This window comes from Rhipicephalus sanguineus, chromosome 6, assembly GCF_013339695.2.
Source record: "Rhipicephalus sanguineus isolate Rsan-2018 chromosome 6, BIME_Rsan_1.4, whole genome shotgun sequence".
Taxonomy (NCBI): Eukaryota; Metazoa; Arthropoda; class Arachnida; order Ixodida; family Ixodidae; genus Rhipicephalus; species Rhipicephalus sanguineus.
This window is the reverse complement of record NC_051181.1, coordinates 174,507,921-174,531,241: the sequence shown is the minus strand read 5'-3', so window position 1 is coordinate 174,531,241 and position 23,321 is coordinate 174,507,921. Positions and strand designations below refer to the sequence as shown.

The 23,321-nt window shown below is 47.9% G+C and overlaps 1 protein-coding gene and 1 non-coding gene across 2 annotated transcripts in view; one reads left to right on the top strand and one right to left on the bottom strand.

The window, feature by feature from the left end:
* Positions 1 to 23,321, top strand: part of LOC119397074 (uncharacterized) — a 234,188-nt gene that overhangs the window by 94,896 nt on the left and 115,971 nt on the right. The gene's annotated exons all lie outside the window — the stretch shown is intronic.
* Trnac-gca (transfer RNA cysteine (anticodon GCA)) lies at positions 4,933 to 5,005 on the bottom strand. The gene has a single exon. It is a non-coding gene; the product is annotated as a tRNA-Cys (tRNA).

The window sequence follows — 23,321 nt, the reverse complement described above, 5'->3', positions numbered from 1 at the left end:
GTGGGGTAGTTGTCCGCTGCCGCCGCCGGTGTCCGTAACTACTATCGCGCGAAGTAAGAAAAAATGAAATAAGTAAAAATAAATAGGCTCAGATGGGATTTCACTCCGGGTCCTCTGCGTGGCAGTCGAGTATTCTACCACAAAGCCACGCTAGTGACTGATACTCCTTTGCAAAAACAACCTTACAGGCGTCACGTCGGGCAAGGAATCGTGTTAAATGTGCAATATAGCGTGTCACAAGAGTAAAATAACGACCAGGCGTCACACAACGCTAATTGCGCAACGAGTGACCAGATCGTTAATTGCCTCAAATCCATTACAAAAGGCTCAGCCATAATTCTTCATGGTCATCAGCCACAGGCAGCATCAAAAAATTTCACACAATGCCTTACAGATGTGTAGCGGGGACCTCGCTTATCCGCAGAAAGACGAATAATGGCATAGTGATTGCTTCCCTACTTCACAAAAATTATGATTTGCGGCGTAGTGGGTACCTTGCAAGTGTACTTATATTCATAGAGTTTCCTGAAATTAACTAGAGGGGACTCTGGCGCTGCGATCGTTCAGCTACCATGGGAATGAGGGTAGTACACAAATTTGCCTAGTCTTCGTGCTTGCGGCTTCAAACGTACTTGTGGCTTTGTTTATTGCTATGTTTTGGCGTTTGTTTCGGAAAAGAATAGACCGTTGTGAACTTCGTGACCAGGTTTGATTTGGTGAGCCTAAAAAAGTTAAAGTGGTGAAGTGGAACTGCTGACTTTTGCTGAACTTCGTTTTGCGACAAAGCGGATGCAGCCGACGCGGAGCCAAACGGAGCCGAAAGAACGAAGTTTAGACAAATTTGTGTACTACCCATCATTCCCATGCTGGCTGAAGCGTCATGCGTTGCAGCTCCCATAGACACTAGCGCCAGAGTTCCCTCTAGTAAGTATTGTAGGAAACTCTATGCTTATATTAGTTTCCCCAAAAGAGTTTAGAACGGGCTCTAGAAAGGCCGCTCTTCCAGCTTTCGCTGTGACTGTGCTGCGCGCTCCGCGCAGGACTGCGATTTTTATGTAGAGCTTGGCAATCTTCGACAAAGTGTAAATGTGGTTATTGAGTGGATCGCAGTCCAAAAAATGATACATCCACAACACTCGCTTGTCACCAAAAGAGTGGAGAAATTCGCCATCCATGGAACTTCCGCGCGGGCTCAAGCGACGACCCACACGTTTTCTGCCTGGAGCAATATGGCGGTCGTCGGCTTCAGCGGCGGCGCGCCGCCTCCACTCCAGAAGTTTTTTTTTCAACCTCCTTGTCATCAAAAGAGCAATCACAGAGCTCCAAAGCGGGCAACGTTCTTGAAAGTTCTCGCAGCCCATTAAAAAGAAAGGTCTGCGCGCAGTCGTTACAGAATCACTATAGAGCATATTCTTTTTCCGTGCTCCGTCACGGCTCCCGGTGGTCATGTGCTCGACATGGCATGCAACGCCTGTTTGTGCCCACATTGTTAACGTACGACCTTTCGTCGTATTTCTGTATAAGGTGCGACAGCTACGGATACTGCTGCAACAGCGTTGGAATATGTAGGAATAGCATAGTCAGTTAGGAAAGGCATGGGGCAAAGTATATTCCCTTGACGAAATCTGGTTTGAAAATAGACAGTCACGAATTCCTGCTGACATGACCTTTTACCTTGAACCGTCTGCCTCCAATGAGGAAGCGTCGACAGCGTACTCGCGCCTTTATCACCAAACTGCAACCCACCCGAAAATAGATCAAAATCTCTGAACCACCTCCTGCCAGTCCTATACCCGCGTTATCCAATCGTCACCATTCTACCACACAGCGTTAGCAAGGCTTACACCATTATGTATGAAAACATGGCTAATCCCTCTGTCATAGAAATCAGTATAACACAAAAGTGAAACGCGTCTTCACAGACGTAGTTGAGCGTTTGTTGGGCGTTCTTTCGCCCCAACGGCGAATGAATGATGCTCTAGCAAGAAATTGTAATATCACGCGAAGAACGGCAAGCAGCTCGAAACTTGCACCACGCTGCTCAAGCAAAAGAACGCACGGAACGAACACGCACAGGGTGAGCGCGAACTGTCACAGTTGTAATTTTTTTTGTTTGAGCAGCGCGCTCCTTTCGCAAAAGCGGCCGCTGCAGTGAGCGAAGTGACCTTCGTGCTCTCAACGCAAACTTGCGGTGATAGCACAAGACGTACAAACCACCGCGATCCAAGACGTACAAACCACGAGCGACCACACCCTGTAGACGCGCGCACTCATCGCGACGCGTGAGGCGTCGATCTTTAAAGCGCGCCTCTTCTAGAGTTACCGTATATGCTACCTTTAGGTAGCAGAGTTGCGCATCTGTCTTCCAAACGCCGCTAGCAACCATGAACTGCGGAGAAGCTGCCACTTGGCCCAATTCTTATATTTCTCTACGCCGCCGCTACAGCGAATTGGGTTGACACCAGACATCGACAGTTAAGTTAATCGCCGGCCTTCGACACGGCAACATGTCGATCGGCGACGCGGTAGGCATGTCGCCTGCAAAACGGAGAGTGGCTTCGCCGCATAGCTGTGGTTGCTTGCCCGACCTATGCGCAACTATGCTACCTAAAGGTAGCATACAGTAACTCTACGCTCTTCGAGCTCTTCGCGCGATCTCGCTAGTGATAACGAAAAACCGCTGATGTACCAGCGATCTCTGAGTACCGCCACCGGCAAATGGTGTATATAATAGCTCGCCGTTAGCAAGGCGAAGAGCGTGCCGTCTGTGGTAATGGTTTCGCGCCGCGCGATTCGGAGCCAGGGGTCGTAAGTTATACTCCCGGTGACGGAGCTTTTTCTTCTAGTTTTGTAGCGTTAGCTACACTTGCCTAGCCGAGCCGATTTCGCGTGGAGCGTTATGAGCCGTGCTGCGCATGCGCGATCAGTGATGTCACACAGCTGGGTCACCGGAGCTGGCATCTCACGCGCTCTCCGACACCTCCGCCCGCGACTCGCCGCTGCTGGTCTGCGCCGCATTCGAGAGGAGTGACGTCGTAGACACAGTGGCGCCAGCGCGCGCGCAGCTATTCGCCTTCGCTGTGCAGTCAGTAACGTTGGTGCAGTCGCCGTCTGACACTGCGCCGGGGCCGCTTGATAGCGCCTCTGACTGGCGTTTGCAGGTGGTACGCCATGGAGAAGGAGAGCGCAAATGCTGCTCGACGGCGCAGAAGAGCCGAGAAGCTTATCTCATCGGATCCCGAAGTAGTTGCCTGGCAATTAGCGGTTCAGCGTACGAAGAATGAACAGAAGAAGGCTAATAATCGTAGACATCTGGAAAGCTAAGATAATCAGCTGAACCTTTGCTAACGCTACGTATGTTTTGGCATAGCCGCTAAGCACTGTAAATTTTTTTCTTTGCCATCGGTTAGTTTTTATATTTTACAACGTCATATCCGTGACGGAAATACGTCAGTGGAGCCGTGGTGGACCCCGGCATAAAACACTTTCGTGTTAAAGAAAGAGCACAGTACAAACCGTGCATAACACACACTGTTGAAACCTGTAAGAGGAGTTTTATAGATTATATTGTCACGTGGTCGTGACGTCGACGAAGGCAGCAGTCAGCACGTCAGAGATGAAACGTTTATTTGGCCGAACTTGTGGCCGGGAAACTGAAAGCAATACACTGATAGTGGCAAACAGAGCGTCGACCGTCGATCAACTGACAAGCGGTCAAGCGCATCGGCTTTTATACAGACGCTATCGAACTTTCCAACAATATCGCCGGTGGCGGCGTTATCTCTAGACAAAGCTGGAACTTCGCGTGCGGGGCGCAATCTTAACAAAACGATCTACTACAGTCGCGAAGCTTCTCGAACACTGCTTCGCGGACAGCGTCGAGCGTTGATAACCGTCCCTGCCGGTCAAACCCGAATACATCAAAACAAGACGAAAGTGGGCGTGGCAATATTGTAGCGTGGCACTAAGTTCGGGAAGAGAAATGAAGGGATATGAGCTGCACAGCTATACTCATTCTGCAGAGGACCGCAGAGGCGTCCGAAAGTTGCTCCAGTGGTGGAAGTCTAAGACCGACTGCCGACGCTTTCGCAATTCGCAAGGCAGATTTTGTGCACCCCTGGGGTTAGCACAAGCAGTTCAAGAAACTTTAGCACGGCGGGATATCTGATGCAACAGCGCATGGTGTGCTTACAGCTGGAATCTCTTGATAACTTGACTTTTCGCACAATAACATGTGAAGAAATGGACTGTAAACTAATGCCACGAAAAACGCATTGACTGTATATACTAGCAGTATTGTGGCATATGGAACGACTGCAATGACAAATAGTTTCCTTCTTTGAGCTGTTTATATACGCAGTTCGAAAAGTACACGTGGTGCACGCGGTTCGCCATAATTTTTATCTAGGTTAGTGTATCCCAGCAAAGGTAATGAATTCCCTCTATTTCTCTTGCTGTGTGAAGGTGCTGAAGACCGTGCTACAAAATTCAGGTGTGTGCACGTTGTTAGGGCATGCTTTCAACTTCAATGGAGGGCGCAATAAAAACTATGTCAAGAGAGCGTTCTGCTCTCTGTCACCTCTGTTTACATTGCGCTCCCATCCTGTTAAAGATGAACTCGTGCTGCAAATCACTTTTCCTGCTACAATATCTGCTACCAACGCTCTTGATGATTCCGATTGTATTTGCAGAAAAAATAGGTACAGTATACCGCTGCCGAATAACCGTTCATTATCCAGTAGGTCCGTAGAATTGTTACTTCAATGAGGCCCTTTTCTACAAGAAATTACCGTAGGTCGACCATACTTTTTGCATATCAGTTCTGCGGAATCTCGCAGGTGGCGGAGGGGGTTAAGAAAGGGAAATTGACAGCCACCCCTTTGTATAGCACGAAGCCACAAGGAAATCCGTAAGGATTCTTAGTTAAAATTCCTCCTGGTCCGGGGCTCGAACCCGTGACCAATGCCTTTGCGGGGCGGTTGCTCTACCATTGAGCTAACCAGGAAGCTAGCGATTGGAAAATCCGTCTGGATTTCCTTATGGTTTCGTGCTACAGACGGGTGGTTGTCACTTTCCCTTTTTCCGTAGCATGCGCCAAGAATACGTAGATATTGCTGCTTAAATGCCTTACTGTCGATTACATGTACGCGGGCAACACCACCCAGATTATTGGCTCTGGCCCCTGTCGGGCCCGATCTGCGGTCGGGCCGGGCCCGGGTCTCGGTTTCAGTCACTGGTCCGGGTTCGGGCGAGTAAACTAGAATGAGTGCCGAGGTGGGGCCGGGCCCGGGCCGAGAATTACGGCCCGCGCAGTGCTATAGTTTAGACTGACAAATTATACACTCTGAAAACTATAGCGCGGTTAATTTGGCCGCGAGATCGAGCGGAGTCGCCGCCTGGCGGCTGGTTGAAGCGCGCCTAGTGTGGATTGCTCCATGCGTCGTCTGCTAGCCGCGTTGTGTTTTGCGTGTGCGCGTACGTCATGCAGGGCCTCAAAAGGCGTTTGTTCCGTTGCGTTGGTGCAACTTTAACCACTCGTGCGTATGCCTAACACGATGTAAAGAAGCATTTGGCCTTGATCGGCTGTATATGTACTGTAATAAGATCAGTGAGTGCACTTGTCGAGAGTGCTGTGTGGTCGTCGTACCGTGCGTTCACGAGAGTCATATCGGTGTAGGTGCCGCTCTGTGGTTCAAGCGCATTGCAGAAGCGCACTTGGCGTTGTCCTAAAGATGAGAAGTATTAAATCTCATGTGAATATAACCTTTTAGCGGCTCGGTTGTTAAAAAAAAAGGCTCTCATGCACTTGCGCGTTGTGGTTAGGTGTATAACTTCGGGACTGTCGTTTATAGGTTACGCGACGAGCTTTAGTTGTGTACGGTCCTGGTCCCACTGCAGAGAAATATTTCTGTCATGTCCGTCTGACACTTCGGTACTTAAATTGTCCCCTAAACAGAACAGAAAATGGAATGACACGGGAATCGCAAAACTTGCGCAATTATAACTTGTGGCGAAATGTATACAAAGACACCCGTGTACTTGCGAGGTAGCTTATGCCTGTCAAATTTGCGCTTTGGCAAGTTCGGTGTCGGAAGTGCGTCAGGCCTCATCTCTTCCGCGAAAACCCTTAAAAAAAGAGAGCGAGCGAGAAAAATATTCGTCAAGATCAGCAGTGGCGATAAACTCGCTCGCGCATTTCATCGGTTACGTGGCGAGTGAGGGCTCACAAAACGATACCCTTTACTATGCACCAGATCATGCATACACACTTGCCGCGTTTCGGTGCACGTACTTGCCCTGCGGAACACTGAGAACTGTTCTCGCGGCCGTGTAAACACAATGGAACATGCGCGAACTACAAAAGGGCTCGGGGACTCTCGTTTAAACAGACTCATAGCCAAGCGCGAACAAACTTTGCATTCACAGCGCAGACGGTACATGAATGACAAAGAATAAATTCCATGAATTAATTTTCTTCTTTCTAGATTGATTCTCGCTTAATGTTCCTGCGGAAGTGTAGGAAAATCAAAGCCCAGGGAAGATTCCCCGAGCGTTCTCTTACTGCGACAGTCTTCACGCTCGAGTGCACAGCAGCAACAAGCATATAAATGCACACATTAGCGAAGTTATCGCTGACTACTCACATTATTCCTGATAAAGATAAAATAAAATATAAGAGAGATAGATAGGGCTAAGCTAGCGGTTGTACCTGATAGAGTGGACATTAACGTATGTCATAACTTAAAATTGCAGTCATGTAATCAGCAAAATTAGTACAGACAGCAATAACGTCTCAAACTCATCAGATCGGGGCAGCACCTGACGGATCAGATCCCAACCACGCGCAGCTTTCTACGTGGCTTTGGCAGCGTGCGGACACTAATTTCACCCAACGAATACACCAGGGCACACGAACGCCGAAAACGTACATAAAAGGGATGGGATGGGTTAGGCTCTGGGTTGCACATGAAGAGTGGACATTAAGGTATGACATAAAGTACGCTACAGGACCGCGAACGCTTGGTGCGCTGACGTGACATCTTCCTCGCTACACGCAGGCCTTCCCTTCCGTTGTTAAGCTGCGCGCCGGGTCGCATAGCAGTCGCCACGTACAATACTCACGGATTGAAAGGCGAAAATTAGGGCAAAGTAATGCACATGCTTTCGTTTCCAGCCTCTTCAGCTCGTGTTATAGCGGCGCAGTGCTGACCCGAACTTTACATCAGGAAGAGGAAGGAAATGAATGAAAGGCAGGGAGGTTAACCAGACGCGCGTCTGGTTTGCTACCCTACACAGGCCAGCAAAGCGACGCCAGCATTGTACTGTTTTAAAATCGACGGTTTAAGCGACCGCTTGTAGGCATTCAATGGACAGGCGCATATGTACCCTGACGGTGCCGTGCCATCTTCTTTCTTTTTTTAATCCCTTCATTTACATCAGAGCCAACATTATCTTTAGCGGCCAAATTCATAGCAATATGACGCGGTTATCGGGAGCAATTGCTAGACCGCTTTAAATAGCGTAGGCAGGGTTAGCGCTCGTTGGTACGATGCGCTATTTCCGTAGCTTAACGTGGGTACCCAAGAGGGTGGCGTACGATGCTTGCGCAGTGGCGACGAACGCTAACGCAAAGCTTTGCGTACCCTATTCTAAAACTGCCAGCTTAGGTTATACTGGAAAAAAAATTGTTGCGTTTCAGTCCGTGAGGATCGTACACCCTTTTTTGAGCGCTGGATATGGTAGCGTGTAATATGCTCTAAAGGTAACGAGATCTCTCCAACTTTCCTTCCCCCGTGCAGAGTATATCCTACCGGGCTCAGCCATGGTTAAACTCGCTGCCTTTCTTCTGTTCTTATTCTCTCTCACTTATTTGCTGATGATTGTGTTATTTTTCGTGACACAACCAGCGTAGAGGATATTAGCCACCTTAAGTCCGATTTAACTGCCGTCGCTAACTGGCGTGTTAAGGGAACTAAACATCGCTAAATGTAAAGTCATGCGTGTATGGCCCGTTTAACTATAACAGCATTCCCAGATATTACCTTAGTAATGCTTTCCTTGAATTTGTCAACTCTTATAAATACCTAGGGTGTGCATATCACTTGTAACTTATCTTAGAAACCAATGCCGACTACGTGATTAGGAATGCTAACCGCATGCCTGGCTATCTACGCCGTAACTTTTCAACTGCCCCTTCATCTCTGAAAATGCTTCTTTATACTACCCTTGTACGATCGAAATAAGGATATGCATGCCTTGTTAGGGATACTACTATAGACAAACTAACTACTTCATTAGAACTCGTGCAAAATAATTCGGCTTGCTTCATCTTGTGTAACTACAATCGAACTGCAAGCGTGTCTTGCTATGAAATCCAATCTTACACTAACGTCGCTATCTTCTCGTCGTAATATGCACGTCTGCTTCTTTTTCACGAACTATACCATCAGCCAACGCTCGGAAACGAACCCATTTCTCAGCCACTATATTATATCGTTACAAGGTTGGCCTCGAAACGTGTCACACAAAAACATTCTTTCAGTCTTCGATCATCCTTCTCCCTTTTTGTTTTTAGTTTGCGTGCGGAACGTGAGTGCCTTGTATTATTCAGGACTTGATACCTATACTTTTGTAACCTTAGTGCATTTTTTATTACTGTCTGTGAACACGTTATATGTCTTTGTTAGTTCTAGCTAAATTGTATAACCAGAAGCCTTTGTACTAAAACGTTATATCAGATTTTTTTCTATCGTTTATTGCCAACCACTCCCCTTTTTAATGCCTTTGGCCTTGTGGGTTTTATAATAAAAAATAATAATAAAAATGAAGACGGGGGCACGTAAAGAACTGCACCTCACGGGCTGGTAGTAAGGTTCCTTGCCGTGCCCCGTTTGAGTACAAAAAAAAAAAAAAAACCTTGGGTACCGGCGAAATTACGGTAGAGAAACACACCGCATATTTTGGCCGCCACGTAGTCTTCAAGAAAACTGTTTGGAAACATTGCGGCAACCTGCAGCGTCGCTGCAGAGAGGAAACGCGTGGAAAGGCGTGTCTATATCCGAGCCATTTCGCCGAACATCGAGACTACTCAGCGGACGAACGTTCATTCCACAAAGACCACCCAGAGTTCGAGCCGCCGCGCGAACAATCGATTGGCTAAGGTTTTATAAATGTGCCATTTGCTTTAAAAATTGATTTCTCAAGCAACTCTCTCGGGAAAAAGACCACACACAAAAGATGACGGCAAGGGTAAACAGGGCTACAACAGCAAAAGAAAGTGGCATATTAACGAGAGATCGCAAGAAGGTACCCACGATAAGAACGCGAAAATCGCTTTGAAAATAAACCTGGACCGTCAAATGATAACGCTTCTCCCAAAGGACTGACAAGTTGAAAGACGTGTTAAAAGCACGAAACAAACAAGCGCGAATACCAGCTGCAACGCATGCGAACGCATAAAAAGGAACCGAAGGGCAGAATATCCAGCCGCTTTCGTCAGGCATTACATTCTGCTCGGCAAAGTTTTTGTTTGTTCTTCAAGTCAGCGCAGCCCTGAATGAGAGATATGCTCCATTCAGGGCTGCGCTACGGTGGCGTGCCAGTGCGGTCCTGGCCCATTCCGAAACCTGACACACGCCCTAAAACACGTATTACTATCCCGATCGTTTCGAACTGCTGCTTGCGCATAACATGCCCGACCACGCTGGTAGCGTTGCCACCAACTCTCGTAATGCGAGAGCAGGCGATGCAGCACTGTGTGCGTCACACAAACAGAGCATAATATAGTCTATATTATTTCGGATAAATCCGAAAAAACCCTCGCCGTAAAATTTTTGACGATAAGGATTTATCCGATAAACCTCCGAATCTAACGGTCATATGACCTTGTTCCGTCTTTGAATTGACTTAGGCCGATATACACTTTACCTCCCGTCAACAGCATCTCGTAGACTACACCCACAGCGCATTAACAACGGGTTGTCGCGCACGGAGCGACAGAAGTCAACTATGCAGCAGTAGCGTAGCCAGACATTTTTTTAGGGGCGAAGCTTCCTTAAGGCGGCACCCGTTTCGTCCCTCGTAGTCGTAGTCGTAGTGCGTAACCAGTCTTACGCTTTGACCTCCAAGGTGGTGCCGGTGGGAGATTTTTCCTGTGCGTGTTGAACAATAAAAAATTCGCAGCGGTAGCTAAAAGCCGACTTCTTCTGTCTCTCATTCCCATTAGCAGCCATTCTTTACCTCCAAGGTAGTGCCTGATGAGATTCTCCTTGCGTGATTAAACATAAAAATTTTGTTCAAAACGCCGTTGATTGATGAAATAACCAACGAAAGACGCCAGATGTTTTGTAAAAGCAAACGGAAGAACGCCAGATGTTTCTAAAGCAAAACGAAAAGACGCCAGCTGCTTAACGAAAGACGCCAGATGTTTCTAAAGCAATGGTTTTCTAAAAAAGAAATTCGCAGCGTACATGTAAATTAAAGTGAGCTGCAAGTCGTCATAACTCATCGAACCTTTAGTATACACGCGCCCGATCTCACGTCGGTGATGATGTACTGGGCAGAATTCACGGAAGATTCCGGTTTACCGATGAACCTCCGCAGCTTCGCCCACCTCATCATTCACTCCGTGGATATGCTGTGATTTTTTTTTCAAGGGGGGCGGGGGCGGCGGCGAGGGGTTCAAGCAGACTTTATGCATGTTCTTGCGCCCGTTTGTATGTGTGCGTGTATATGTAGACATGCAAAATTGAGAGGTTTTGGGGGCAGAAGTTGACACCCCCCCCCCCCTGGCTTACCCGTGGTATGTAGGGTACCCTGGATCGCGGGCGGAACGACATCTTGATATGCGTTTCCCTGGAGGCATAGGGGCATGCCAGACGATATCGTATATACGGACCCCGTAAAAAATGCTTGCGTCTACTACAAAAAGCTTGTGGGATTGAGGCTTGCCCGTCGCCATTGCGCGGATTTTTCGCCTATTTCTGCTGTCCACATGTCCTATCATGACTCTCCCCTCCTCCGCGGGTCCTACGGCGCTGGGCGAGCGGGGGTGACGTTAACCTCCCTCATCCCGGCGCCGGTTCTCGACTGTGGCGCCGCGCTCGAGTCTCGCGTCTCGCGAGACGTTTCGCGCGGCGGGGAAAGGAGAATCTCTCTGGACAGCGTGGGGAAGCACATCATTTTCTTTCCCGTCCGTCGGATCCTTTGTTCTTGGGCCTCGCTCGGACGGAGTTCTCCAACGGTGCATTGCGCTCGTGGTGAACGCTTACTTTACGTTGTCCCCTTCCGAACGCTATAGCCGAGGCGGTGCGGGGTGTTCGCGCGTGGTCATACTACGCCGAAGCCGTACCTATCGAAGCCACGCGAGCGGAGTTTGCCGTCGCTCGAGCGATCGGGCCCTGTGGTCACTGATCGTGATAGTACGCAGCGTAGTCGCGAGGGACCGTTTCCCTCAGCGCGTGTCGCCGTGAGCCCTTTTGCCCGCGGCGACGTGCTAGCGGCACCCTGTGTGTTGTATTCCGCCTTGGCGTGGTTAAGCCTGTTTTGCTTCTCCCGCTGCCTTTGGGAGCGGCGTATACTGCGTTTGTGGTGTTGCCGCAGGCAATGAAGTGTTGCGGATCTCGAGAGCAGTACTGTGTACTTGCCGCGCTGCGCTCGGCTTTGTTGCGCCCGAACGCAAGTGTGTGGCGGCGCTCTAGTTCACGCGAGGCGACGGCAAACGCGGCCCTGTGGCTCACTAAGTCCGAACTCACGCTAGTGGCCGTACCCTGTGAGATACGTGCGCACTACAAGTTTTAAGATTGTAATACGCTCAAACTTAAGTGTTTTGTATTCAGTATTAGTGCTTTCTTGCGTATGTGTTTGGCGTTCAAACCTTGCAGGTGTCTAAAACACGCTTCATGTGTTCTGATCCTTTTGTGCTCACATCATTTCATCTAAGATATTTGAGTATTGAGAATAATGAAAAATTAAACTCCGTATTTCGGAGAATTTGGGTTTTACGAAAAGTAAACTGCGATTTTCGCCAAGAAATAAACTGCGAAAATATCCTCCGAGCCCTAAATATAGAAGATTTTCTGCAGCTGGTTTGTGCAGTGAGTCAGATGGCGCCACCGGCGCCGTGGCCTTCGAGTCTCTGACGTGTGGCCTTGTGCAGCGCTGCTAATATGTCTTCATTCGCGTCGCGTCGCCTGCTTCGCGTTGGAATGAGCAGACGGCAGCGCCGGAAAAATACACATGGCGGTACCCATTGCAGCGGTTTGTCCTGCCTCGCATTGATCACGTGTGTCGTCGTGCGCTGCGTGGCCTGTAAGTTCAACATCTAAACTTGCATTTGCTTTATATTTGCGTCCTGAAGCTTCGAGAGCAATGTATTCGTCACTCTTTGCACTGTTTACAAATACATACCTCATAGGCTCGGACAAGTCTTAGCAGGCGTGGCTGAACAAACAGCTGATCTCAATAATACAACAAAACGTCCCAGTCGTAGATGACACAAAGCGATCGATAGCCAATTTCACCATTTATTTATTGCAGTCAGAGCAGTGGGCAAGTACAAGCGCGAGTACGGATCGAAGCGGCGATCTGCACATGTGTTGCCAGGTTCATTTGTAACCACCAGTTACTAGCGGTTGCTGAACAAACAAAGGCATACGACGTAAATGCGAAGTTAAAATCAACACATCACGTACCGCTGTACGTGCCAAAGAAACGTAAGTCTCTTAACCTTGTCAACACTTTTAGGCTGGTACTTATAGACCTATGTTTGCAGCTCAGAGCTCTGTGAGTTACATAGCTCGATTACAGGAAATAATTGAAGCAGGTGCGCTGCATCAGTGTTTCGAACACTTGAGCTTTTTATGTCTTTTGTGACACCGACATAGACGGAAGGTCACGCAGTAAGAGGCGCCGTCGCGCTCAGTGCATGACGCTTCGAAAGCCTCCCTTTGATGGAGATCTGCTTATGACGGCGCACAGAACACGTGGCGATTCCACATTGCAGCTGAAGTTGCGTTATATTCTGGCCGGCTTGGCTGTCCAACGTAATCTGCAGCGGGTCGACGTTGCATCTAGCGGCTTCTCTCGCCGCTAGAATCAGAGCGTGCACCCAGGCGGCCTGCCCAGTTCCCTTGATAAACCAACTCTTCACAGAAACATCAGCAATTCGATTATTTTTTAAGCATGCAGTTTGGGTGTGACCACTAGGTACGAGTCACAGCGTAAACATAGTTGCAAGAAGCGTCTATAATCGTGTGCACGAATTTCTGTCACGCTGTACACACTATAAAATAAAAACATGGTTGATCCCTCTGTCATAGCAATCGGCATAACACGAAAGGAAAACGTGTCCTTACAGAAGCAGTTGAATGTTTACTGTACATTGCTATAAGAGAGCTTGCTCAATGTCTATTGGTGTTTGGCAAACTATAGCACGCTTTAAACGCGGATGCACGCAAGTTGACACTTGGTGCCACATCTCCATACCGACGACTAACGTCAATGACCAACGATACCACACCTTTGTGGTAGCTGTAGTAGTTAGCGTCAGAGCGTAATCAGACAAAGCGGTGGTGACCGCCAGAAGAGCGTGGGCTAAGGTCGCCATTTCGTGTATGTTAAAGAGTAAGACGTGAAACACCACGGCCAGACAGAGGGAAACGCAACGCGCGCCGTTTCCCCCTCTAGCCGGCCGCAATTTTAGATGCGAAGCATCTTATAGCGGTTTCAAACCGGTGGTGGTAGTGGTGGTGTGCGGCGTGACCACCTTACTGCGCATGCGCATACCCCTCTCCACACACCTCCTCTCCACTCCACTTCTCCACTTGTCATCCTCCCCTTTACCCCTCCCCACTTACCATCTCCCCTCCCCTCTCCAATTTTCCTCTCTACTACTCCTCTCTCATTTCTCCCGCTCCCCTTCCCCTCTCCCCCTCCCCCTCTCCCCTCCCCCTCTCCACTCTCCTCTGAAGGCGGGCTAGACATCCGAAATTCTCTCCTGCGCAACGCCGCGATGAGTGCCAGCGCATGCGCGTCCCCTCCCCTCCTCTCCTCGCCTACGCTGCCCCCCTCTCGAGCGCCTGTCGACCGCGTTCCCCGCTCTCGCCCTGTGAGAATTAACGGCCGGGCTAGAGGGAAGACAACACGCGCGTAGCGCTCCTCTTCGCGTTCCACGACGCGAGGTCGGTGGCATGCCAACGAAACGCCAAGGGAACGCGATCGTGCAAGTGCCCGGGCTTTGCATCGCCTCATGGTCCCCTTTAGCAGGAAATGTGTAATTTTTAGGGGCGAAGCTCCTTAAGGCGGCACCCGTTCGTCACTCGTAGTCGTAGTAGTGCGTAACCAGTCGTAACGCTAGTACCAGATCTTGACCTCCAAGGTGGTGCCGGTGGGAGATTTTTCCTGTGCGTGTTGAACAATAAAAATTCGCAGCGTGCGCGTTAACTAAAAGCCGAATTCTTCTGTCTCTCATTCCCCATTAGCAGCCATTGGCATGTTCCAGTAGGAAACGTTAGTAAGAGTAGAAGTGTGTTAGCTAAAAGCCGACTTCTTCTGTCTCTCATTCCCATTAGCAGCCATTGTTTACCTCCAAGGTAGTGCCTGGTGAGATTTCTCCTGTGCGTGATTAAACAATAAAAATTTTGTTCAAAACGCCGTTGATTGATGAAATAAACCAACGAAAGACGCCAGAGTGTTTTCTAAAAGCAAAACGCAAGAACGCCAGATGTTTCTGAAGCAAAACGAAAAGACGCCAGCTGCTTAACGAAAGACGCCAGATGTTTTCTAAAGCAATGGTTTCTAAACAATGAAAATTCACAACGTACATGTAAAATTAAAGTGAGCTGCAAGTCGTCATAACTCATCGAAACCTTTAGTATAAACGCGCCCGATCTCAGGTCGGTGATGATGTACTGGGCAGATTCACGGAAGATTCACGGTTTACCGATGAACCTCCGCAGCTTCGCCCACTCATCATCATTCACTAACACTCCGTGGATATGCTGTGATTTTTCTCGTGGCGAGCGTGAGGCAGGCGCGCGTCGCAGAGCTATTTTTAATAAGGACGGATGCTATGAGCGAGGCCGATGCTTGGCCTATGGTCGCCACCATCGCGGTGTTTTAGGTATTGACAAAATTGCACTTCTCCTATTGGAAACGCGGCCGAATCGGACGGACGCGTAGCAACGACGCGTTGCTGGAGCTAATCTTGGAGGCCACGGTCATGGTGCATTACTTCACTTCACCGCTCGCAGACGGCGATACCATCCCATTATGATATAAAAGTTTGAGCGCAAACAAACGACGCACGACGAAGTTTATTTGCACTAAACGTTTTATATCATAATGCCTACAAGCCCACCTAGTTACCCTAACAACCCCGCCCACTAAGAGCACTGTGAGAGGAAAGTGTGAGATCTAAAAGGCGCGTTTGTAAAGCCTCCAGAGATTGTGACGGTGGCGCAGTGGATAGCTTGCCCGGCATCTGTTGTCGCGGACCGAGAGGTCGTGGGTTCGACTCTTGTTCCTGGAATTTCTTCTTTAAAATTTTATTTGCCATCTGATCGTGTGCATTTTTTCAACGTCCTTTCCATCAGGGAAATAGGTCACTGAAATCTTTGTGGACCCTGGCATAAAACACTTTCGTGTTAAGAGAAAAGTCTTGAAAAAAAAAAACATGTGACAGCATACATTGTTGTGATCGAACGTCAAATGGATAAGCCTTTCGGAATGCCGCAAAAAGTGAAACGCATATGTGCTGCGGGTTTCACAGAAATTCAGTGAATTACCTTCTCAACTAGTGGCTTTATTATGAAAAGAAATTGCAGAAACGTCAAGTCGATCAAATGGAAACGGTCCGCGTCGAGCATTGAACTAACTAAAATAAATCCAGATCTGAGCAACCTCCTACGCCGTCCTCCGTAAGGCAATTGAAAACTTTTTTTTGGCGTCGTGGAATAAGGAAAAATAAATAAATCGTTTGAGAAAAAGTAACCACACTTTCTCCCGAATTTTGAGGCAATGAATGCGAAAGCAACAATTGCAGTGTTATGCCAAGGAAGTCTAGCCCTTAACTCCTTCAGAATCGGATCTGACGCAACTCTACAAAACGCTGGCTCAAGGAATACGGCGGCTCGAGCGACCTTCGCACTGCCTATCGCTACAACCCAAAGTGAGCCTTTAACGCGCAGAACATGGTACGAGTCGGCCGCTGATCTCTGTCGAGATATCGACCACGCCCGTGTGATCACACTTCAACAAGGTTGGAAGTGGAGCAAGTTGGAACAAGTCATTCATAATGGCGCTGAGCGCGAACACGAGACACAGGACAGGCGAGAGGCACTGCAGCGCTTTTTATTTTATTGCGATAGCAATTATATGGAGAGTCTCCACAGGTTTGAGCCGTCGCCGTTGCCCTCGCCATCATGTCCCGTATAAGTACAAATTGATAAGATCCCCCCGCGCATAGTATGTTCTACCGCGGGTAAAGCGCGCGAGCGGGGGCGACGAACGCGGCCGAAGCAGAGATCAAATGAGCCGGCCCATTTCCATCGCTCGGAGGCTGCATGCGATAACATCACCCCGCTCGGGAGGTCTGCCGTCTAAACAGACAGGAAACGCCCCGCCGGTCTTTAACGAACATGAAAACACCAAAGGGGGGAGGGGGTGTCACGCGAGCAGCAACTTTGAATCTAAGGGTGCGTTTGCTCACTCTGGCGCGCGCGCTATCTCGACAGCCATTACAGCGGGCGGCTCGTATACCTTTCTATTTGCTGGGCTCTCAACGCGAAGTGACTATGCAGACAGAGCATCTCTCCCTGGACCAGCCGTATTCTCTTACACCAGCGTTTTGTAGTTACGCGAGATCGGCCGCAAAACAGTTAGCTGCCAGCCTCACTTCGTATAACACTACAATTTGTTGCTATCCCATTCATTGCTTCGCCCTTGCGGTGAAACTGTGACTTTTACCTTGTATGATTTCTTCGAAAGGTGCACGCATTTAATACACACAGGCGAAAAGAAACACGGGTGTGAAAAAATAAACAGAAAAAGTGTCACATTAGGAAAAGAGTATTACGTCAGCCACATGCAGAATGACAGCCCCTGCGTCGGGCCAGAAACGAAGGTTCCTTATCGGCAACGATGGCACGCTTACGCATGCGTCACCTCGATGATTTCCCTCACCCTTTGATCCGGGCGGCGTGCGAAGACCTCAAAGACAGGCCTACACTCCGTACGTAGATGCCGAGGCGCCCCGACACCGTTGTTTGGACGGTGCTCACGGAGCCTGTTGTTCAGACAGAGTCCCGTCTGGTCCACGCACAGTCTAGCGCGAATGTAATTGGTAGCAAAGCTTCCATAGAAGCCCATACGTTCAACTCATCAGCTGCTCATGGGGCTTAGGGCTATCTGTGTAATGGGAGGAACACTTCCGGCGGAACAAAAAATGAAGCGGATGTGACACAACGTCCGGTAAACAAGTGAGGCCATTTTGTTAGCACTCGCGGCAAATTTGATCTAAAAAATTGTTTTCTTAGACCCCTGATCGCTAAGGACTCGTGCTAATTTGGGACGTTAAACCCCGGAAAAAAAGACAAAAAAGGACTCGTGCTAAGGCGGGCAGGCGAGTCCTTGACGAGTGGGCTTGAAGTCAACGCCAGCTAAACTAATATCGACTCATGACCAGACAGTGGTGTGTTGTGTACTGCCGTTTAATTCGCCTTGGTTTTACTAGAAAACTTTTGGAAATTTTCTTCGGCGTTCGTGGAATCTTCCGCAGATGGATTAAAGCAAGCGGCAGCGTACCTCTCACATTTTCAACGTTGCTTATTTGCTTCGCACATACGCAGGTCCCTTAAAGTGCACATTGCTTGTGTGCTTCAGTGCTAACAAGAAGAAACCACTAGTCACGCCAAAAGTATGACATTTTTGTTTTATTCACTGGTCACTATCTATCTACAGTGAAACCTCGGTGATACGACAGCTCATGCGAATTTCGGGATGATACGAATTTTTCATTGGTCGCGACCAAGACCTATTGGCCTGCAATGTAATGGAGTACGGTTGTTGCGAACCGATTTTCACCCGGCGACGTTTGATACGAACGTACACTACCGCCCAGGTATGAAAAGGTGCTGTCCGCGCTATCGCGGAAGATGCGCCAAACATGTGCGAACGCGGGAACGCAAGCGTGGGCATGCGCGCCACACCGCCAAATCGCCAGAATCACATTGTAAGAAAAACACTTTTTTTTACGGTCAGAATAAACCTTCAGAGACGCGTCACAGCCTCCGAGATTGTGTGCAGGAATCTTTGAGGCTCGTATGTGCATCCGTGTGCCTTCGCGTTTAAATTACAGAGGACATTAACGCTATGCTTTCTTTTTCCAACGCGTCGACGCGGGCTGCTGTCGTTTCACTGTGTTTACACGTGCCTGCCTCGTGCATCAGACATCCTATGAATGTGGACGAGGACCGAAAGAAGGCGAGGACGGTCTTGGCAAAAGAGTCAGGCCTCACAACGTCAACATGCGCGACCGTTGAGGTCGCACTGCGGGCACGGCCGTAAATCTCCCAAAAGGCATCCCCAGCACCACCGCGATAACAAAATCTTAACAAAGGACCGCGGTTCTGTAATTTTGTGGCCTTGATCTATCGCGACAAAGCGCTGCGTTTGTAACTTTCGCTGCAGTACTCCGGTGTCATGCAAAAAATCATACTAAAATTTGGAAGGCGCTACTGCTGTCGCGGGTCACAGCGCACCTGGTCCATTAATAAAATACGCGCGTACGGGCCGTATATTTACGAGTGCTCAGTGCTGGTATGATTGCCGACATCTAAAAACTTAACTGACAATCATTGAGGGTTCTTCCTGACGTTGCCATGGCCCTGAAAAACAATAAATGAGGATGTACGCCAGCTTTCTTTTGCCGCATGCTAATTTTCCATGCTTTCTGGTGGTACGAATTTCGGATGATACAAATATTTTAGGTGGTCCCGTGAGATTCGTATCACCGAGGTTTTAATCTATCTATCTATCTATCTATCTATCTATCTATCTATCTATCTATCTATCTATCTATCTATCTATCTATCTATCTATCTATCTATCTATCTATCTATCTATCTATCTATCTATCTATCTATCTATCTATCTATCTATCTATCTATCTATCTATCTATCTATCTATCTATCTATCTATCTATCTATCTATCTATCTATCTATCTATCTATCTATGAAGTCGCCTACATCTGGTTCCTCTCGTGATCGCCTCCTTAACTTTGTGCAGACCAAAATTGGCATGGGAGGGTAAGAGGATCTGAAGAATATGACTGTCGGGTCATGACATGAATAACGCAAAATCATGTCGCGTACATCGTCAAACCCTTTCCTCCAGACACGTGTGGCACATACACGTTTACCACGGGCAGCGGTGTCCGGGTATGCGCCACGGGTGATTGACAGTTCATATCTACCCAGGAACGGCGAGAACAGACATTGATAATTGAAATGCGAGAGCGTTAAGAAAAACCGACATCGGCGGCGTTGACCCGACGAATGCAAAGAAAAAAAATTAGGATCCCAGCAGGAATCTAACCCAAGCGTTCTGCGTGGCAGTCAGCTATATTATACCACAGAGACACGCCAGGCCTAGAAAATGCTTTGGAAAAACAGCCTATGCAGGCGTAGTGTCGGTGCAGCGTCAATTGTGGTTGTGGTGCTGGCTATCTAATTTTATAAGAAAACAATAACCACTGCATATGTACTCCTACGATACAGGCGTCATATCAGGTTAACGTCTGTGGTTCCAGTCTTGGCTCCACTTTTATGGCAGTCTAAACAACATTACATTTCTGTTCCTATAAATCAGCAAGCTATACCGTGAAGTGCACTTCGTTTCGATAATACTGACTTATGTGCTCTAACGTGAGTGCTTACGTTACGTCACACCATCAGTTACCCTTTAAACGCCAGTGTTGTCGATGTGCCTGGTTAGCCCACGATGTGCACACACTACGCTTACAAAGACATGTCGATCGACCTCGTAACGCTTGGCTCAAAGCCATAATATACAGAATAAATGTACTTGCTGAGTGTTCCGCATGAAACCGATTCTCACAAGGCGGGATCGGCCGAATTGTTTTGCCTTACGTTTCGATAATTTAACCTTAAGTGTAACGTTTACAGTCATGCGAATTGTAGTGCGACAGATAACTTAGCGATCTGCTCAGCAATAACAAGAATAATGGTAGGCACTGCGTGTTCACGAAGGAAGCCGGGCTGCAGGAATACTGATTCACGAAAATCCAGCGATCACAATATTCCGAACCATTGCCCCCGTTTCTTATCTAGAAGACATGGGTCGCCAGGCGTACGCGTGTTGCTACTGCATCCTTGCACAGCACATCGTTTCCGCGGATACCGAGGCAGTTGAGCGCTGGACCTAAAATGTTATCCGCATCGTCCCATACCCCGTTAGAGACTGTACTCAACACGTTCACCAACGATGAAACAGAGCTCACAACTCAGCGCACAGCAAAAATTAAATTCTCACCACAATAATTCAGAGAACGCATGCAAGTGCGGAACAACAAACACGTGAGGGGGCGTGTCGTCGCAGACGCACTTCCGGTGACATCTGGCGTTCCGCAGGGGAGCGTACTAGGCCTCCTTCTGTTTCTGGTCTACATTAATGACATTGTCGATGTAATAGCACCCCGGTACAAATTCGTCTATTTGCTGACGATTGTGTTTTGTTTTAGAGATGTAACCTGCATTAGTGACCAATGTGACCTTAATAATAACTTAGGCAATGTGTCAAAATGGTTGGAACAATGGGGAATGCTTCTTAATGCAAATAAATGTGTGTATCTCCCCATAACGCGCAAAGAGGTCCCATTAGAGTACACATACAATTTAGCTGAAGCACCTTTACTTAAAGTAGCCTCCTATAAATACTTAGGCCTAACGTTAACAAGTACCTTATCCTGGAATTTGCGCATAAATAACATCTGCTCTGCCGCTTTCCGTAAATTATGTCTTCTCCGCCACAAGCTCAAGACTGCCCGCCTTGTGTTAAACTCCTCTCCTACTTTTCCCTAATTAGGCCAAAACTTGAGTACGCCTCCGTAGTTTGGGATCCCCACACAAAAATTAACGTTGAAAACCTAGAAAGAATTCAAAGAAAAGCAGTACGATTTATTTATAGTAAATTTATGTCAACCGACTCCCCTACTGCATTACTAATGGCAAATGGTATAGAACTATTGCAAGTTCGAAGAAAAAAAAAAGTCTGCTACAGTTTCTTTCAGACATAGTAAACCACAGGCTATCCTTAGACACCACAGCATACGTATCCCCCTTGTTAAGCAGACCCACTCGGCACCACTATCCTCATTCCCTAACGCCAATCTTCGCAAGGACTGACACTTTTCGGTACTCCTTTTTCCCACAAACAATAGCTGACTGGAATAAACTAACCGAAGAATTTCCCCATTGCCCTTGACCATTTGTGTAAATACGCTTCTTCCATGACTTCCTTAGAATTGTATTATGACCAAGTTGTCCAATCGCTCTTTTTTTTTTAAGTCGTAACCCTCCGTCTTATGTCCAAAAAAATTGTGTAAAAGACGCTTTGCAATTTTGTTTCATTCTGTTATTTAGTGTGTATCATGTATGCTAACCCTGCTTGGACTTTTTGTCCGCAGTATTCTATAAATAAATAAATAAATAAATAAATAAATAAATAAATAAATAAATAAATAAATAAATAAATAAATAAATCAGCCGTTTCTGATACGGCAAGATGATCTTTTACCAAGGATTTGGGGTTAGTTGTAATTTCACGTTGCCACACTTCATTGTTGCCTGGATAGGAACGCATGACCGTCGGTGTTGCCTGTACCAGCTGAAGTGTTGCGCTGCTAAGCATGTGGATGACGGTCCGATTCCCGGCATGGAGGAAACATTTAGGTGGGAGCATTGCGCAATGCGAAGAAAAGAAAGAAAGAAAGAAAGAAAGAAAGAAAGAAAGAAAGAAAGAAAGAAAGAAAGAAAGAAAGAAAGAAAGAAAGAAAGAAAGAAAGAAAGAAAGAAAGAAAGAAAGAAAGAAAGAAAGAAAGAAAGAAAGAACGTCAGCCACGCAGATGCCAAGCATCGCGCGCCTCATTTTCCGGATAGGGCAAGGTCCCTATAATTGTTTTAACACGAAGGAAGGAAGGAAGGAAGGAAGGAAGGAAGGAAGGAAGGAAGGAAGGAAGGAAGGAAGGAAGAACTTTACTGGGTGAGTGAGTTTTCCCCCGCACGGCCATCCCATTGCGTCTATGTGTCCAGACCACGCAGGGCCAGGGCACCCCGGTTCCCACTGCGAAGCTGTGCGTCCAGATCCTGCGACGCACCTCCCATTGCTCCCATGGCGGGCTGCCTCTGCGGGGGAGCATCGGCAGGGCAGCCAAAGAGAATGTGGTCTAAGGTAGAGGGCGACGCTACACAGAAAACGCATTCTGGAGGAATGCCACGTTAACACGAAGTCTTTTATGGCGGGGTCCACCAACACTTCACTGACGTATTTTGATCACGGATATGGCATTGGCAAAATGCACACTAACGGATGGCAACGAATAATTAGAAAAAAAAAACTTTCATTGACACGAATGACCTGGGAATCGAATCCACGACCTCTCGGACCGTGACGACAGCTGCTGGGCCCCATAGAGACTTCTATGAGCAAGAACAGCGCCGTAAAGAGACGCCTTGCACGATAGCAGTAGCAGCTTCGAAGCGTCGTAGTGCGCGAGGACGGTCTTGCGAAGAACGAGTTCTACATGAGCTTCCTGAACGCCGCTACGTGATGCGGTTCCCATTCCCAAGGAGTGTCCTTTCCAAGCAGTGTCCTTTGGAATCTGAACTTGGCTACGTATAACCCTAGAACTGTATCTAGTGAGGCGAGTCTAGCTGTACTATTCGAGGAATTAGAGGGTGTTAAATGGGATGTAATAGGGCTCAGTGAGGTTAGGAGGCCACATGAGGCGTATACAGTGCTGAAGAACGGACACGTCCTATGCTATCCTGGCTTAGCTGACAGAAGAGAACTAGCAGTGGGGTTCCTTATTCATAAAAATATAGCTGGCAATATAGAGGAATACTATAGCATTAATGAGAGGGTGATATGTATCGTAATTAAGTTTAATAAGAGGTACAAGATGTAGGTGGTACAGGCATACGCGCCTACATCCAGCCATGATGATCAACTGGTTGAACGCTTCTACGAAGACGTAGGATCAGCAATGAGTAAGGTAAAGACACAGTATACTGTACTGGTGGG